This window comes from Salmo salar, unplaced genomic scaffold (assembly GCF_905237065.1).
Source record: "Salmo salar unplaced genomic scaffold, Ssal_v3.1, whole genome shotgun sequence".
In the NCBI taxonomy this organism is placed as follows: Eukaryota; Metazoa; Chordata; class Actinopteri; order Salmoniformes; family Salmonidae; genus Salmo; species Salmo salar.
In genome coordinates this window covers 1-19,943 of record NW_025548728.1, presented here as the reverse complement: position 1 = coordinate 19,943, position 19,943 = coordinate 1, and the positions used below count along the sequence as shown (strand labels likewise).

Sequence of the window (19,943 nt, the reverse complement as noted above, 5' to 3'; positions counted from 1 at the left end):
CATCAGACAGACATACTGTCCTGCACTTCACAGCACCACCCATCAGACAGGCATACTGTCCTGCACCTCACAGCACCACCCATCAGACAGGCATTGTAGCTGCTAGTCTGAACCCAAGGCGCCACATTAACATGCTTTATGTGACAGTAATGGAAGAAAAACTATGCAAATGAAAATAGGCCGCCTGCTAATAAGAAAACTAATATATTCCAGTTGCCAGTGACGATGTGGACCGTAGACAGTATCTAAAAATCACATGCGCATTTAGTTTAGAAAAATGCCAATTCTCCTCTTCTGATAAGCCGTTCATGGACTAAAACATTCCCGTCTTAATATAACCTGTCTATTTACAACTTGTAAGTTTGTTTTCTTTGGCCACTCTACGTGACATCGCTATTTAGGACTTCATCTAGCCCAATAGGCTACAATGGATCTACAGTGACAGTCCAAAGTGGGTTTAGGTTTTTAACGTTTTTCTGCATTTCTTACAGTTTCCACATTCTACAATTCAGTAGGATAACGAAAACACATACTTGTTACTAACATAGGGGTCTATATTTATTGGTACATATGTTTGCAACTTATTAGTGTTTTGTTGTTGTTTAGCGCGGTCTAACAAACAGTTCAAACTCATGGCTATTTCCTGGTTCTGATCAGCTGTTTGCCCCATGCTCAGCCCATAGAGAATGATAGAGGCCTCTAGTAGCCAACAGGCTATATTAGCATAGGCCGCGCCATTGATGGCTTCCACCATTTTAATGTAGTCAACTGGGTGTGACTTCCAACTTTATTGGCTGATCCCTCCTGGTGACCCTGTTGGAGTCATGTCCAACCGAGTCATCGGGAAGGATCAGCCAATTGTGACTAAGAAAATTGACTACTTTAAAAACAGAGATAGCCTCAATGGCATTGCCCATGCTGTCACAGATGCTAGATTAGCAGAGATACAAAGATGAGTCCTCTATCTATCTCTATGATTCAGCCAAAGAACGTCCCCCGCCACAAGTGCGCACTGTTATTGATTGGTGCTACGTCATTGGGGAAGTCGACTTTGCCCAATATTCAATTGTTTATTATTATTATTATTATTGTGTATATTGATATGATATGAATGCAGAAAGGTCCTAAATCTTACTAGAATGTATGCAGATTGTGTAAAATTGAGCAACATGACACCTTGTTTAAACACAATGTTGTTGGGCGGGGTAACTCACCTCTAAAGTCAAGTCAGTCAAGTTTTCACTCACAGTTGAACAGTCACACGTCGAGCTTTGTGTCAGTCTATGCTTCGTTCCCACAGTTATAGGACTGGCTGGCTGGCGGAATGACGTAACCTGAATTCCTATGGTTGGCACTGGCCGTCTGGAATTCCTCATATGGAAATGTATCTCCCCCTCTCCCACATTTAATGTGTGTTAATGTATTATCTTTATGTTCGATGATACCGCTTTTCAAAAGCACGTTAAAGTCAGCTGGCGTCGAGACGGAATCGAATTGTATGTCTGTATCTTTCCATTGGTCGCAGCCAGATCTCTGACGCGTTATTACGCGTGGCTTGCAAGCAGCACAACTTTGCGTAACAGTAGTCTATGACATTATATTACTGTGGACTATTATCAGGTGAAGAGTGTGTATTTCCTATGTAATGGATATTACCATCGGAACGGATCTGAGTGACATAGAGAGAAAGATGGCTCGGAAGATTCCAGAGAGTCTGTTTCCTTTTGCCACGGATGGACGGATGATGAAAGATAATACAGATGGTAGAGACGGGTGGGACCTGCCTGGCCATGTACAAGACATGTCCTACACCGTGAGTCTGCAGAGCAACATGCGACTCCTAAGACAAGAAATGGTAAGTACTTTATTTAACCTTTATTGTGTCTAAGTGTTTATCCAAGTCCTGTAGTGTGTTTATCCAAGTCCTATAGAGTGTTTACAGGCGTTATTATCATAAGAACAAAGAAATGTAATGAGGACAGTTGGTTTTAAAGACGTTAATTCCGTCCTCATATTGGATTATTTTAAATAGTTAAATGTTACTAAGAAGTTACATTAATAGGTTATAATACTGTTTACCCAGATGTTTAGAGAGAGAAAATAGGGCATTGGAATGGAATAAGTGGGAGGGCAGGAAAAGCACGTATGAAAATCTGTTCTCGATCAAGTTCACACCTGTCCTAAGTCATGTTTGTCCTGTTCTCTCCTAACAACACAGTCACACCTGCCCTAAGTCATGTTTGTCCTGTTCTCTCCTAACAACACAGTCACACCTGTCCTAACTCATGTTTGTCCTGTTCTCCCCTAACAACACAGTCACACCTGTCCTAAGTCATGTTTGTCCTGTTCTCCCCTAACAACACAGTCACACCTGTCCTAACTCATGTTTGTCCTGTTCTCTCCTAACAACACAGTCACACCTGTCCTAACTCATGTTTGTCCTGTTCTCTCCTAACAACACAGTCACACCTGTCCTAACTCATGTTTGTCCTGTTCTCTCCTAACAACACAGTCACACCTGTCCTAACTCATGTTTGTCCTGTTCTCTCCTAACAACACAGTCACACCTGTCCTAAGTCATGTTTGTCCTGTTCTCTCCTAACAACACAGTCACACCTGTCCTAAGTCATGTTTGTCCTGTTCTCTCCTAACAACACAGTCACACCTGTCCTAACTCATGTTTGTCCTGTTCTCTCCTAACAACACAGTCACACCTGTCCTAAGTCATGTTTGTCCTGTTCTCTCCTAACAACACAGTCACACCTGTCCTAACTCATGTTTGTCCTGTTCTCTCCTAACAACACAGTCACACCTGTCCTAACTCATGTTTGTCCTGTTCTCTCCTAACAACACAGTCACACCTGTCCTAAGTCATGTTTGTCCTGTTCTCTCCTAACAACACAGTCACACCTGTCCTAACTCATGTTTGTCCTGTTCTCTCCTAACAACACAGTCACACCTGTCCTAAGTCATGTTTGTCCTGTTCTCTCCTAACAACACAGTCACACCTGCCCTAAGTCATGTTTGTCCTGTTCTCTCCTAACAACACAGTCACACCTGTCCTAAGTCATGTTTGTCCTGTTCTCTCCTAACAACACAGTCACACCTGTCCTAACTCATGTTTGTCCTGTTCTCTCCTAACAACACAGTCACACCTGTCCTAAGTCATGTTTGTCCTGTTCTCTCCTAACAACACAGTCACACCTGTCCTAACTCATGTTTGTCCTGTTCTCCCCTAACAACACAGTCACACCTGTCCTAACTCATGTTTGTCCTGTTCTCTCCTAACAACACAGTCACACCTGTCCTAAGTCATGTTTGTCCTGTTCTCCCCTAACAACACAGTAACACCTGTCCTAACTCATGTTTGTCCTGTTCTCTCCTAACAACACAGTCACACCTGTCCTAAGTCATGTTTGTCCTGTTCTCTCCTAACAACACAGTCACACCTGTCCTAACTCATGTTTGTCCTGTTCTCTCCTAACAACACAGTCACACCTGCCCTAACTCATGTTTGTCCTGTTCTCTCCTAACAACACAGTCACACCTGTCCTAAGTCATGTTTGTCCTGTTCTCTCCTAACAACACAGTCACACCTGTCCTAACTCATGTTTGTCCTGTTCTCTCCTAACAACACAGTCACACCTGTCCTAAGTCATGTTTGTCCTGTTCTCTCCTAACAACACAGTCACACCTGTCCTAACTCATGTTTGTCCTGTTCTCTCCTAACAACACAGTCACACCTGTCCTAAGTCATGTTTGTCCTGTTCTCTCCTAACAACACAGTCACACCTGTCCTAACTCATGTTTGTCCTGTTCTCTCCTAACAACACAGTCACACCTGTCCTAAGTCATGTTTGTCCTGTTCTCTCCTAACAACACAGTCACACCTGTCCTAACTCATGTTTGTCCTGTTCTCCCCTAACAACACAGTCACACCTGTCCTAACTCATGTTTGTCCTGTTCTCTCCTAACAACACAGTCACACCTGTCCTAACTCATGTTTGTCCTGTTCTCTCCTAACAACACAGTCACACCTGTCCTAACTCATGTTTGTCCTGTTCTCTCCTAACAACACAGTCACACCTGTCCTAAGTCATGTTTGTCCTGTTCTCTCCTAACAACACAGTCACACCTGTCCTAACTCATGTTTGTCCTGTTCTCCCCTAACAACACAGTCACACCTGTCCTAACTCATGTTTGTCCTGTTCTCTCCTAACAACACAGTCACACCTGTCCTAACTCATGTTTGTCCTGTTCTCTCCTAACAACACAGTCACACCTGTCCTAACTCATGTTTGTCCTGTTCTCTCCTAACAACACAGTCACACCTGTCCTAACTCATGTTTGTCCTGTTCTCTCCTAACAACACAGTCACACCTGTCCTAAGTCATGTTTGTCCTGTTCTCTCCTAACAACACAGTCACACCTGTCCTAACTCATGTTTGTCCTGTTCTCCCCTAACAACACAGTCACACCTGTCCTAAGTCATGTTTGTCCTGTTCTCTCCTAACAACACAGTCACACCTGTCCTAACTCATGTTTGTCCTGTTCTCTCCTAACAACACAGTCACACCTGTCCTAACTCATGTTTGTCCTGTTCTCTCCTAACAACACAGTCACACCTGTCCTAACTCATGTTTGTCCTGTTCTCTCCTAACAACACAGTCACACCTGTCCTAAGTCATGTTTGTCCTGTTCTCTCCTAACAACACAGTCACACCTGTCCTAACTCATGTTTGTCCTGTTCTCCCCTAACAACACAGTCACACCTGTCCTAACTCATGTTTGTCCTGTTCTCTCCTAACAACACAGTCACACCTGTCCTAACTCATGTTTGTCCTGTTCTCTCCTAACAACACAGTCACACCTGTCCTAACTCATGTTTGTCCTGTTCTCCCCTAACAACACAGTCACACCTGTCCTAACTCATGTTTGTCCTGTTCTCTCCTAACAACACAGTCACACCTGTCCTAACTCATGTTTGTCCTGTTCTCTCCTAACAACACAGTCACACCTGTCCTATCTCATGTTTGTCCTGTTCTCCCCTAACAACACAGTCACACCTGTCCTAACTCATGTTTGTCCTGTTCTCTCCTAACAACACAGTCACACCTGTCCTAACTCATGTTTGTCCTGTTCTCTCCTAACAACACAGTCACACCTGTCCTAACTCATGTTTGTCCTGTTCTCTCCTAACAACACAGTCACACCTGTCCTAACTCATGTTTGTCCTGTTCTCTCCTAACAACACAGTCACACCTGTCCTAACTCATGTTTGTCCTGTTCTCTCCTAACAACACAGTCACACCTGTCCTAACTCATGTTTGTCCTGTTCTCTCCTAACAACACAGTCACACCTGTCCTAAGTCATGTTTGTCCTGTTCTCTCCTAACAACACAGTCACACCTGTCCTAACTCATGTTTGTCCTGTTCTCTCCTAACAACACAGTCACACCTGTCCTAAGTCATGTTTGTCCTGTTCTCTCCTAACAACACAGTCACACCTGTCCTAAGTCATGTTTGTCCTGTTCTCTCCTAACAACACAGTCACACCTGTCCTAACTCATGTTTGTCCTGTTCTCTCCTAACAACACAGTCACACCTGTCCTAAGTCATGTTTGTCCTGTTCTCTCCTAACAACACAGTCACACCTGTCCTAAGTCATGTTTGTCCTGTTCTCTCCTAACAACACAGTCACACCTGTCCTAACTCATGTTTGTCCTGTTCTCTCCTAACAACACAGTCACACCTGCCCTAAGTCATGTTTGTCCTGTTCTCTCCTAACAACACAGTCACACCTGTCCTAACTCATGTTTGTCCTGTTCTCTCCTAACAACACAGTCACACCTGTCCTAACTCATGTTTGTCCTGTTCTCTCCTAACAACACAGTCACACCTGTCCTAACTCATGTTTGTCCTGTTCTCTCCTAACAACACAGTCACACCTGTCCTAAGTCATGTTTGTCCTGTTCTCTCCTAACAACACAGTCACACCTGTCCTAAGTCATGTTTGTCCTGTTCTCTCCTAACAACACAGTTACACCTGTCCTAACTCATGTTTGTCCTGTTCTCTCCTAACAACACAGTCACACCTGTCCTAAGTCATGTTTGTCCTGTTCTCTCCTAACAACACAGTGACACCTGTCCTAACTCATGTTTGTCCTGTTCTCCCCTAACAACACAGTCACACCTGTCCTAACTCATGTTTGTCCTGTTCTCTCCTAACAACACAGTCACACCTGTCCTAAGTCATGTTTGTCCTGTTCTCTCCTAACAACACAGTTACACCTGTCCTAACTCATGTTTGTCCTGTTCTCCCCTAACAACACAGTCACACCTGTCCTAACTCATGTTTGTCCTGTTCTCTCCTAACAACACAGTCACACCTGTCCTAACTCATGTTTGTCCTGTTCTCTCCTAACAACACAGTCACACCTGTCCTAAGTCATGTTTGTCCTGTTCTCTCCTAACAACACAGTCACACCTGTCCTAACTCATGTTTGTCCTGTTCTCTCCTAACAACACAGTCACACCTGTCCTAAGTCATGTTTGTCCTGTTCTCTCCTAACAACACAGTCACACCTGTCCTAAGTCATGTTTGTCCTGTTCTCCCCTAACAACACAGTAACACCTGTCCTAACTCATGTTTGTCCTGTTCTCTCCTAACAACACAGTCACACCTGTCCTAACTCATGTTTGTCCTGTTCTCTCCTAACAACACAGTCACACCTGTCCTAAGTCATGTTTGTCCTGTTCTCTCCTAACAACACAGTCACACCTGTCCTAAGTCATGTTTGTCCTGTTCTCTCCTAACAACACAGTCACACCTGTCCTAACTCATGTTTGTCCTGTTCTCTCCTAACAACACAGTCACACCTGCCCTAAGTCATGTTTGTCCTGTTCTCTCCTAACAACACAGTCACACCTGTCCTAAGTCATGTTTGTCCTGTTCTCTCCTAACAACACAGTCACACCTGTCCTAACTCATGTTTGTCCTGTTCTCTCCTAACAACACAGTCACACCTGTCCTAACTCATGTTTGTCCTGTTCTCTCCTAACAACACAGTCACACCTGTCCTAACTCATGTTTGTCCTGTTCTCTCCTAACAACACAGTACACCTGTCCTAACTCATGTTTGTCCTGTTCTCTCCTAACAACACAGTCACACCTGTCCTAAGTCATGTTTGTCCTGTTCTCTCCTAACAACACAGTTACACCTGTCCTAACTCATGTTTGTCCTGTTCTCTCCTAACAACACAGTCACACCTGTCCTAAGTCATGTTTGTCCTGTTCTCTCCTAACAACACAGTCACACCTGTCCTAACTCATGTTTGTCCTGTTCTCTCCTAACAACACAGTCACACCTGTCCTAACTCATGTTTGTCCTGTTCTCCCCTAACAACACAGTCACACCTGTCCTAACTCATGTTTGTCCTGTTCTCTCCTAACAACACAGTCACACCTGTCCTAAGTCATGTTTGTCCTGTTCTCTCCTAACAACACAGTCACACCTGTCCTAAGTCATGTTTGTCCTGTTCTCTCCTAACAACACAGTTACACCTGTCCTAACTCATGTTTGTCCTGTTCTCTCCTAACAACACAGTCACACCTGTCCTAAGTCATGTTTGTCCTGTTCTCTCCTAACAACACAGTGACACCTGTCCTAACTCATGTTTGTCCTGTTCTCTCCTAACAACACAGTCACACCTGTCCTAACTCATGTTTGTCCTGTTCTCCCCTAACAACACAGTCACACCTGTCCTAACTCATGTTTGTCCTGTTCTCTCCTAACAACACAGTCACACCTGTCCTAACTCATGTTTGTCCTGTTCTCTCCTAACAACACAGTCACACCTGTCCTAACTCATGTTTGTCCTGTTCTCTCCTAACAACACAGTCACACCTGTCCTAAGTCATGTTTGTCCTGTTCTCTCCTAACAACACAGTCACACCTGTCCTAAGTCATGTTTGTCCTGTTCTCTCCTAACAACACAGTCACACCTGTCCTAACTCATGTTTGTCCTGTTCTCTCCTAACAACACAGTCACACCTGTCCTAAGTCATGTTTGTCCTGTTCTCTCCTAACAACACAGTCACACCTGTCCTAACTCATGTTTGTCCTGTTCTCTCCTAACAACACAGTCACACCTGTCCTAACTCATGTTTGTCCTGTTCTCCCCTAACAACACAGTCACACCTGTCCTAAGTCATGTTTGTCCTGTTCTCTCCTAACAACACAGTCACACCTGTCCTAACTCATGTTTGTCCTGTTCTCTCCTAACAACACAGTCACACCTGTCCTAAGTCATGTTTGTCCTGTTCTCTCCTAACAACACAGTCACACCTGTCCTAACTCATGTTTGTCCTGTTCTCTCCTAACAACACAGTCACACCTGTCCTAACTCATGTTTGTCCTGTTCTCTCCTAACAACACAGTCACACCTGTCCTAAGTCATGTTTGTCCTGTTCTCTCCTAACAACACAGTCACACCTGTCCTAACTCATGTTTGTCCTGTTCTCCCCTAACAACACAGTCACACCTGTCCTAACTCATGTTTGTCCTGTTCTCTCCTAACAACACAGTCACACCTGTCCTAACTCATGTTTGTCCTGTTCTCTCCTAACAACACAGTCACACCTGTCCTAAGTCATGTTTGTCCTGTTCTCTCCTAACAACACAGTCACACCTGTCCTAAGTCATGTTTGTCCTGTTCTCTCCTAACAACACAGTCACACCTGTCCTAAGTCATGTTTGTCCTGTTCTCTCCTAACAACACAGTCACACCTGTCCTAACTCATGTTTGTCCTGTTCTCTCCTAACAACACAGTCACACCTGTCCTAAGTCATGTTTGTCCTGTTCTCTCCTAACAACACAGTTACACCTGTCCTAACTCATGTTTGTCCTGTTCTCTCCTAACAACACAGTCACACCTGTCCTAAGTCATGTTTGTCCTGTTCTCTCCTAACAACACAGTCACACCTGTCCTAACTCATGTTTGTCCTGTTCTCTCCTAACAACACAGTCACACCTGTCCTAAGTCATGTTTGTCCTGTTCTCTCCTAACAACACAGTCACACCTGTCCTAACTCATGTTTGTCCTGTTCTCTCCTAACAACACAGTCACACCTGTCCTAAGTCATGTTTGTCCTGTTCTCTCCTAACAACACAGTCACACCTGTCCTAAGTCATGTTTGTCCTGTTCTCTCCTAACAACACAGTCACACCTGCGGGGCATGGACGTCCGTCTGATGTGCCAGCTCCTGTCGATCAACGACGGCATCGAGGCGATGCGCTGGGACCTGGAGGTGTAGCTGAGGTTGGGGATGGCAGCGGTGACTAGCCAGGAGAGTAGCCTGGCCGAGAGCCAGGATGCACCCCGGCGAAGCAGCGTGTCCAGTCTACACTATGGGAGAGATGGTTTTGATGTGATGACTGTGGGGAGTTATCTGGGTAGCTCGGCGGAAGACCCAGCGGCGATACCGGCCCTCTCTCGCCCGCTGACCGGGTAGTTGGAGAAGGAGGCTTGGAGGGAAAGCTACTGTACATATCCAGACTATTATTGCAGACCAGCTCTAACAAACCTGATTCAGCTATACTGGCCTAAAATCAAGATGTGATGATTAGTTGATTAGTTAAATCAGGTGTGTTGGGCTGCCTGGAACAAAAGCATGCCCACATTGTAACCTACCTGTACTGTACCTGTCCAGGAACACTGTATCCAGAGGGTTTCAGAGGACAACGTTAGTGGGAGAGAGTCCAGGAACACTGTATCCAGAGGGTTTCAGAGGACAACGTTAGTGGGAGAGAGTCCAGGACAATGTGAGAGCGAAATTACAAGATGATGTTATAATACTGTTGTAGGCTTCACAACAGAATTAAATGATTGTTTTTCTGGAATAGAATAGGGGTTTTAGAACACTCACATCTGTGGTCTTCTGAGTTGGGCCCTGGGGGAGATAAGGTCTGAGACAGGATGTGTGGGGTACTGTCTGGATCCATTGTACGTCCTCTCTGATATTGCACCTATCCTGGGATAGTGTATGACCCAGAGGCTCACTCCCCTCAGTCTGCTCGTCTAGGCGAGTGCTCAAGGACATGGGTTTTACTTGAGATGGGGGTATCTGGAGCTGACAATTGATTTATGCCATAGAATGAGTTAGTGTTGCTGTACTATGAAGTACCAGGTATGAGATCTTAGGGGCCAAACTCTGTACAATAAGAACAGTTTTCATAGCAAATGGGTCACAAGGTGGTGAGACTTTTTGTAAAAAAAATGTACCCCTTTTTTCTTCCCAATTTCATGGTATCCAATTGGTAGTAGTTACAGTCTTGTCTCATCACTGCGCCCAGCCCGCCACAAGAGTCACTAGTGCGCGATGAGACAAGGATATGCCTGCCGGCCAAATCCTCCCTAACCCGGACGACGCTGGGCCAATTGTGCGTCGCCCCATGGTCCTCCCGGTCGCGGCCGGCTGCGACAGAGCCTGGGAGGCCTACAAGGTGGTGAGACTTGATAAATGAGAAAGGAGTATCACCCATCTGGCTGGGTGAAACTCCTCATTTATCATCACCCATCTGGCTGGGTGATACTCCTTTCTCATTTATCATCACCCATCTGGCTGGGTGATACTCCTTTCTCATGTATCATCACCCATCTGGCTGGGTGATACTCCTTTCTCATTTATCATCACCCATCTGGCTGGGTGATACTCCTTTCTCATTAATCATCACCCATCTGGCTGGGTGATACTCCTTTCTCATTAATCATCACCCATCTGACTGGGTGATACTCCTTTCTCATTTATCATCACCCATCTGGCTGGGTGATACTCCTTTCTCATTAATCATCACCCATCTGGCTGGGTGATACTCCTTTCTCATTATTCATCACCCATCGGGCTGGGTGATACTCCTTTCTCATTAATCATCACCCATCTGGCTGGGTGATACTCCTTTCTCATTTATCATCACCCATCTGGCTGGGTGATACTCCTTTCTCATTTATCAGTGATACTCCTTTCTCATTTATCATCACCCATCTGGCTGGGTGATACTCCTTTCTCATGTATCAAGTCTCACCACCTTGTGACCCGTTCCACACATCTGTTGTTTGTCATGTAGACTAAGGGGGTGTATCTTTACTATAAAAGGTGTTTGTCGGGGCTCTCAACGAATCATCTAAAGGTGGTTCGTCGACCATCTTCATTATTGCAATAATTAATCAATGTTATTAATACGTTTTGAATAAAGTAAATATCCTGATTGGTGATTGACCTTGTCTCTCCTCATAATTGATTAGAATTTCCATGACAACCACTGTTTAAAGACGGTTTCAGAGGACAACGTTAGCGGGAGACATTCCACTGTCCCCTGTAGGCATGACACACACACACACACAGAAAAACACACACATTTAGATTCACATAGATTCACTTCATGAATAACATGGTCCTGTCTACCGGTAGTACCTCTGTCCCCCCTAGGCATGGGACCTCGTAAATTTAACAGAGGGGGGAGAGGAATTTGAACCTGGCTTTATCCAATTCCCCTGGATCAGGTTTCTCCCTCTTTCTTAATGAGAGAGAAGAAAGAGATCATGTTAACATATCATCCTTTCATCCTCTAGTAACCCACATATGGCCTTTAGACGAATCCATCAACTTTTAAAGGAGAGAGAGAGGGGGAGAGGGGGAGAACAGAGAAAGAGGGGGGAGCTAGAAGGGGGAGAAAGTTGGACAGAGAGAGAGAGAGTGGGAGAGGGGGAGAACAGAGGAAGAGGGGGGGAGAAAGGTGGATAGAGGGAGAGAGAGAAATGTATTGCACCATACAATTCCCTCAAGGCATTAAAGATTTAGGGGGTTTACATTTCTAAAATATTTAACAAAACAAGGTATTTTGTTTCATTTAAAAACAGCATAACATTTTGTAAAAGCAAAATATTTCAGGCCTTCCACCCCCCCAACCTTTAACCGTGTGATGTTTAGAGCAGTGGCAGAGGAGGCTGTTGAGGGGAGGACGGCTCATAATAATGGCTGGAACAGAGTAAATGGAATGACATCAAACACATGGAAACCAATGTGTTTGATTTATTTGATACCATTCCACTATTCTGCCCCAGCCATTACCATGAACCAGTCCTCCCCAATTAAGGTAACACCAACCTCCTGTGGTTTAGAGTGTTCCTACTGTACATAACTTCCTGTAGTTTAGAGTGTTCCTACTGTACATAACCTCTTGTAGTTTAGAGTGTTCCTACTGTACATAACCTCCTGTAGTTTAGAGTGTTCCTACTGTACATAACCTCCTGTGGTTTAGAGTGTTCCTACTGTACATAGCCTCCTGTAATTTAGAGTGATCCTACTGTACATAACCTCCTGTAGTTTAGAGTGTTTCTACTGTACATAACCTCCTGTAGTTTAGAGTGTTCCTACTGTACATAACCTCCTGTAGTTTAGAGTGTTCCTACTGTACATAACCTCCTGTAGTTTAGAGTGTTCCTACTGTACATAACCTCCTGTGGTTTAGAGTGTTCCTACTGTACATAACCTCCTGTAGTTTAGAGTGTTCCTACTGTACATAACCTCCTGTAGTTTAGAGTGTTCCTACTGTACATAACCTCCTGTAGTTTAGTGTTCCTACTGTACATAACCTCCTGTAGTTTAGAGTGTTCCTACTGTACATAACCTCCTGTAGTTTAGAGTGTTCCTACTGTACATAACCTCCTGTAGTTTAGAGTGTTCCTACTGTACATAACCTCCTGTAGTTTAGTGTTCCTACTGTACATAACCTCCTGTAGTTTAGAGTGTTCCTGCTGAACATAACCTCCTGTAGTTTAGAGTGTTTCTGCTGTACATAACCTCCTGTAGTTTAGAGTGTTCTTGCTGAACATAACCTCCTGTAGTTTAGAGTGTTCCTACTGTACATAACCTCCTGTAGTTTAGAGTGTTCCTACTGTACATAACCTCCTGTCGTTTAGAGTGTTCCTACTGTACATAACCTCCTGTGGTTTAGAGTGTTCCTACTGTACCTAACCTCCTGTAGTTTAGAGTGTTCCTGCTGTACATAACCTCCTGTAGTTTAGTGTTCCTACTGTACATAACCTCCTGTAGTTTAGAGTGTTCCTACTGTACATAACCTCCTGTGGTTTAGAGTGTTCCTACTGTACATAACCTCCTGTAGTTTAGAGTGTTCCTACTGTACATAACCTCCTGTAGTTTAGAGTGTTCCTACTGTACATAACCTCCTGTAGTTTAGAGTGTTCCTACTGTACATAACCTCCTGTGGTTTAGAGTGTTCCTACTGTACATAACCTCCTGTAGTTTAGAGTGTTCCTACTGTACATAACCTCCTGTAGTTTAGAGTGTTCCTACTGTACATAACCTCCTGTAGTTTAGAGTGTTCCTACTGTACATAACCTCCTGTAGTTTAGTGTTCCTACTGTACATAACTGCCTGTAGTTTAGTGTTCCTACTGTACATAACCTCCTGTAGTTTAGTGTTCCTACTGTACATATTACCTCCTGTAGTTTAGAGTGTTCCTACTGTACATAACCTCCTGTGGTTTAGAGTGTTCCTACTGTACATAACCTCCTGTAGTTTAGAGTGTTCCTACTGTACATAACCTCCTGTAGTTTAGAGTGTTCCTGCTGTACATAACCTCCTGTAGTTTAGTGTTCCTACTGTACATAACCTCCTGTAGTTTAGAGTGTTCCTACTGTACATAACCTCCTGTAGGTGTTCCTACTGTACATAACCTCCTGTAGTTTAGAGTGTTCCTACTGTACATAACCTCCTGTGGTTTAGAGTGTTCCTACTGTACATAACCTCCTGTAGTTTAGAGTGTTCCTACTGTACATAACCTCCTGTAGTTTAGAGTGTTCCTGCTGTACATAACCTCCTGTAGTTTAGTGTTCCTACTGTACATAACCTCCTGTAGTTTAGAGTGTTCCTACTGTACATAACCTCCTGTAGTTTAGTGTTCCTACTGTACATAACCTCCTGTAGTTTAGTGTTCCTACTGTACATAACCTCCTGTAGTTTAGAGTGTTCCTACTGTACATAACCTCCTGTGGTTTAGAGTATTCCTACTGTACATAACCTCCTGTCGTTTAGAGTGTTCCTACTGTACATAACCTCCTGTAGTTTAGAGTGTTCCTGCTGTACATAACCTCCTGTAGTTTAGTGTTCCTGCTGTACATAACCTCCTGTAGTTTAGAGTGTACCTACTGTACATAACCTCCTGTGGTTTAGAGTGTTCCTACTGTACATAACCTCCTGTAGTTTAGTGTTCCTACTGTACATAACCTCCTGTGGTTTAGAGTGTTCCTACTGTACGTAACCTCCTGTAGTTTAGTGTTCCTACTGTACATAACCTCCTGTAGTTTAGAGTGTTCCTGCTGTACATAACCTCCTTTGGTTTAGAGTGTTCCTACTGTACACAACCTCCTGTAGTTTAGTGTTCCTACTGTACATAACCTCCTGTAGTTTAGAGTGTTCCTACTGTACCTAACCTCCTGTAGTTTAGAGTGTTCCTACTGTACATAACCTCCTGTAGTTTAGAGTGTTCCTACTGTACATAACCTCCTGTAGTTTAGAGTGTACCTACTGTACATAACCTCCTGTGGTTTAGAGTGTTCCTACTGTACATAACCTCCTGTAGTTTAGTGTTCCTACTGTACATAACCTCCTGTGGTTTAGAGTGTTCCTACTGTACGTAACCTCCTGTAGTTTAGTGTTCCTACTGTACATAACCTCCTGTAGTTTAGAGTGTTCCTACTGTACATAACCTCCTGTAGTTTAGTGTTCCTACTGTACATAACCTCCTGTAGTTTAGAGTGTTCCTATTGTACATCAACTCATATGGTTTAGAGCAGGGGTGTCAAACGTCCGGCCCGCAGACCGGATCAGGCCCGCAAAGGGGTTTAAATCCGGCCCGCGAGATGATTTTGTAAAGTATAAAAATGAGCTGCAATTTTTCAATAAAAGAAACTGCTGTTCCAATTGCGTCCACTGGATGGCGCAATAGCAATTGTGTTAAGCAAGCAAACTGTTTATACCGGAGCAGAGCAAGTAGGTCAAGCAAGTGCAGCCAGTCCGGATGAGCTACTTTGTTTTGCCCGCGATATTTATTATGGCTTCTACTTTTAACATTATTTGCTTTGGCATCCTCATTGCCCCAATATGTCTCTGTCAAAAAAGAGAAAAGTGGACGCAGAGTGCAGAGTGTTCCAAGAAAAATGGTCATCCTCCTATTTATTCACGGAACTGAATGGGAAAGCTGTATGTTTGGTGTGTTCACAGCATGTTGCAGTGCTGAAAGAGTATAACCTTCGTCGCCACTATGTGAGTCTTCATGCCGACAAATATGACAACTTTCAAGGACAGTGGAGAAGAGAGAAGGTGAATGAACTGTTGGTGGGTCTGAAGAAACAGCAGTCTGTGTTTACTCACAGCCGAGACATCAGTGACGCTGCAGTGAAAGCTAGCTACCTCATTCTGCCCTGGTCACTTACAGTTTACCAGGGCAGAAATTTGAAGAAATGACTTGTCTACAGATTACATATGGAGTAATATACAGAATACATGTATATCTCCTTCTCCTATACAAACACTCCACTAAAAGGTCCCAGAACCTAAAAGGTTCTAGCATGGAAGAACTGAAAGACTATTGGTAAAGCGGTTCCTACAGAGAATATATAAAACACAATGAACAGATAGATAGATAAATAGATAACTATTGCATTGCAGAAATTACATACCGACAGTCGTTGTCATCCATTCTATACCGATGCTAAATAGATCAGCGCCCATCATTGATTGGTTGATTCTTTGGTTGATTAAGAATCAATGTTTCTTTGTGTGATAAGTACTGATCTATTTCCCGTAGACGGATTGGTTGTTTAGCAACAAAACCAGGCGTTCACAACTATGGGTCAAAACAGACTGGGTTGCCTTAGCGTTTTGTAAACTCTATTTTTATTGAAAACATAAATACATTTGCACAATGAACAATTGTTGTCACAAATACATCCTTACAGTTGTTGGTTAGCTAGCTAAGTGATGTTTTTGCCATATTAGCACAAACATGAAATGAGTCAAAACAGCTCAAAACAAGACATGGTATCAATAACAAGACAGAACGAGCTGAAACGAGCCACCTACGATTCCCCACATGGCGGCTTCTTGTCATTGTTGCTAGTTATCAGACCGCTCAGAATCATATCACCACGCGGCCTTCTGCCTCATCCATGCACGCGCATCATTTTCCTGACATTGTCATCCAGCCCGTATATAGTATTAGTAATAGCAGTAGCTATAATAAGCTGGCAGTATATCAGCAAACTACAAAACATGAAGTATTCAGTATTAGCAGCCGAAGCGGCTTAAAATACCAATATTCTATCTATACGTAGAAAATGAACGTGGTAAAGCTTTAATCGTTTCTTTCTAAATTACATTCACCATATGAAATAATAAAACAAAAGTACAGGTTAGTACGCCTTCCTACAGACAACATATAAAACATAATAAATACATGGTTAAATAACAGTCACATTAATACATTCATGAACATGACAGAAGTATAAAGTTACATAATGAAATAAACCGTATCATATTCATGTAGTTAAGGTAGCAACTAACGCACAGAAAGAGACAGAAAAAAGGCTCCGATTTTGAATTCTTAATTCGAATGTAAATTCTACACCTAACTGCCAATATAAAAGATTGGCGAAGAGTCTTGACATCTATTGCCACACTTGTTCTTGCATCATTAGAGTGTGTTAGTTAGTTCTGTGAGTAGTCAGTAGTCTACTATGATGAGGTCCATTTTGAAGGAGACACAGTGATGTGAGTAGTCAGTAGTCTACTATGATGAGGTCCATTTTGAAGGAGACACAGTGATGTGAGTAGTCAGTAGTCTACTATGATGAGGTCCATTTTGAAGGAGAGACACAGTGATGTGAGTAGTCAGTAGTCTACTATGATGAGGTCCATTTTGAAGGAGACACAGTGATGTGAGTAGTCAGTAGTCTACTATGATGAGGTCCATTTTGAAGGAGAGACACAGTGATGTGAGTAGTCAGTAGTCTACTATGATGAGGTCCATTTTGAAGGAGAGACACAGTGATGTGAGTAGTCAGTAGTCTACTATGATGAGGTCCATTTTGAAGGAGAGACACAGTGATGTGAGTAGTCAGTAGTCTACTATGATGAGGTCCATTTTGAAGGAGAGACAGTGATGTGAGTAGTCAGTAGTCTACTATGATGAGGTCCATTTTGAAGGAGAGACAGTGATGTGAGTAGTCAGTAGTCTACTATGATGAGGTCCATTTTGAAGGAGAGACACAGTGATGTGAGTAGTCAGTAGTCTACTATGATGAGGTCCATTTTGAAGGAGAGACAGTGATGTGAGTAGTCAGTAGTCTACTATGATGAGTTCCATTTTGAAGGAGAGACACAGTGATGTGAGTAGTCAGTAGTCTACTATGATGAGTTCCATTTTGAAGGAGAGACACAGTGATGTGAGTAGTCAGTAGTCTACTATGATGAGGTCCATTTTGAAGGAGAGACAGTGATGTGAGTAGTCAGTAGTCTACTATGATGAGGTCCATTTTGAAGGAGAGACAGTGATGTGAGTAGTCAGTAGTCTACTATGATGAGGTCCATTTTGAAGGAGAGACAGTGATGTGAGTAGTCAGTAGTCTACTATGATGAGGTCCATTTTGAAGGAGAGACACAGTGATGTGAGTAGTCAGTAGTCTACTATGATGAGGTCCATTTTGAAGGAGAGACACAGTGATGTTAGTAGTCAGTAGTCTACTATGATGAGGTCCATTTTGAAGGAGAGACACAGTGATGTGAGTAGTCAGTAGTCTACTATGATGAGGTCCATTTTGAAGGAGAGACACAGTGATGTGAGTAGTCAGTAGTCTACTATGATGAGGTCCATTTTGAAGGAGAGACACAGTGATGTGAGTAGTCAGTAGTCTACTATGATGAGGTCCATTTTGAAGGAGAGACAGTGATGTGAGTAGTCAGTAGTCTACTATGATGAGGTCCATTTTGAAGGAGAGACACAGTGATGTGAGTAGTCAGTAGTCTACTATGATGAGGTCCATTTTGAAGGAGACACAGTGATGTGAGTAGTCAGTAGTCTACTATGATGAGGTCCATTTTGAAGGAGAGACAGTGATGTGAGTAGTCAGTAGTCTACTATGATGAGATCCATTTTGATGTACATAGATACATAGAAATGCATTACAGGGTTCATAGTTTTGTTACAATGAGAACCAGTTACATCTAGGATGACATATAGAAGAAATTTTTCTGTGAGAATCTTCACCTCATTCTAGAGATAAACAGGGTTATATTCATTAGTGCACACCGTAGCAAAACGTTTTGCAACAGAACACATAAATGAATGTTTGTTATTGAAAAGGTTCAGACAGTCCCTCCCTGTTTCGTCTGTTTCCTGATGAACACAACCTTGATGTAGTCTGCTGATGACATCATCAAAGGGCGACAGACGGTTGTGTGAGGACTACACTCAGGAGAGTACGGTGAGGACTACAGTTCCCTTGGTCCTCTTCAGTATGGCGACGGCGCCGGCGTGGGTGACCCCCTCCAGACTGTGACCGTTCACGGCGATGATCTGATCCCCACGCTGCAACCTGCCATCCTCAATCGCTGCTCCCTGGAGAGAGAGAGATAGATGCAGAGGGAGAGACAGAGAGACACTGCATCAATCACCATGGCATCAAACACAGCTGCATTGTTTGAGTTTCTACTGGTGTTGCAAGACAATCGAGCAACTTTTGATAGTTGTAAGACACAAGGAATTTACAGTCGAATGACAGGTACATTGAATTGACATTGAGGACTAAAATAACATTACCTTAGAGGCCTGAGTTACCTTTTTAAATGAAATATAGATCTGTGTTACCTTTCTAAATGAAATAGAGGCCTGTGTTACCTTTCTAAATGAAATAGAGGTCTGTGTTACCTTTCTAAATGAAATAGAGGCCTGTGTTACCTTTCTAAATGAAATAGAGATCTGTGTTACCTTTCTAAATGAAACGGAGGTCTGTGTTACCTTTCTAAATGAAATAGAGGCCTGTGTTACCTTTCTAAATGAAATAGAGGCCTGTGTTACCTTTCTAAATGAAATAGAGATCTGTGTTACCTTTCTAAATGAAATAGAGATCTGTGTTACCTTTCTAAATGAAACAGAGGTCTGTGTTACCTTTCGAAATGAAATAGAGGTCTGTGTTACCTTTCTAAATGAAATAGAGGCATGTGTTACCTTTCTAAATGAAATAGAAGTCTGTGTTACCTTTCTAAATGAAATACATTTTAGTCATTTAGCAGACGCTCTTATCCAGAGCGACTTACAGTAGTGAATGCATACATTTCATACAATTTCATACATTTCTTTTTTCTGTGCTGGCCCCCCGTGGGAATCAAACCCACAACCCTGGCATTGCAAGCACCATGCTCTACCAACTGAGCTACAGGGAAGGCTAAATAGAGGCCTGTGTTACCTTTCTAAATGAAATAGAGGCCTGTGTTAGCGTTCTAAATGAAATAGAGGTCTCTGTCACTGTTCTAAATGAAATAGACAGTTACCTTCTCCGAAGACAGTTTTGACGTAGATGGGCAGGTCTCCGTGGGGACTGCTGAACCCTCCTACTATACTGAAGCCTAGACCCAGAGCTCCTCTGTCCAGACTGATGGTTCTATAAAACTGGGGACTGTAGGAGATATAAAACAACAACATGTAAGATTTGCATTTGTGAAAAGTTTTAAACAAACTGTCTGCATTGACCCTTTTCTATAACAGCATTGATTAAATAAGTGTTAAAAGATTGCTATACGGTGGCCCTGAGGGGCAAAATAGTTACGAATCAATGTGTTATAGAGCTAAACATTTATAAACTG

General features: G+C 43.1%; 1 long non-coding RNA gene across 1 annotated transcript; it reads left to right on the top strand.

Annotated features, from left to right (window-relative positions):
* Window positions 1-1,220: 1,220 nt before the first annotated feature.
* LOC106598540 (uncharacterized) lies at window positions 1,221-11,275 on the top strand. The gene is made up of 2 exons (XR_006763690.1): window positions 1,221-1,855; window positions 9,225-11,275. It is a non-coding gene; the product is annotated as an uncharacterized lncRNA (long non-coding RNA).
* The last annotated feature ends 8,668 nt before the right edge of the window (window positions 11,276-19,943 follow it).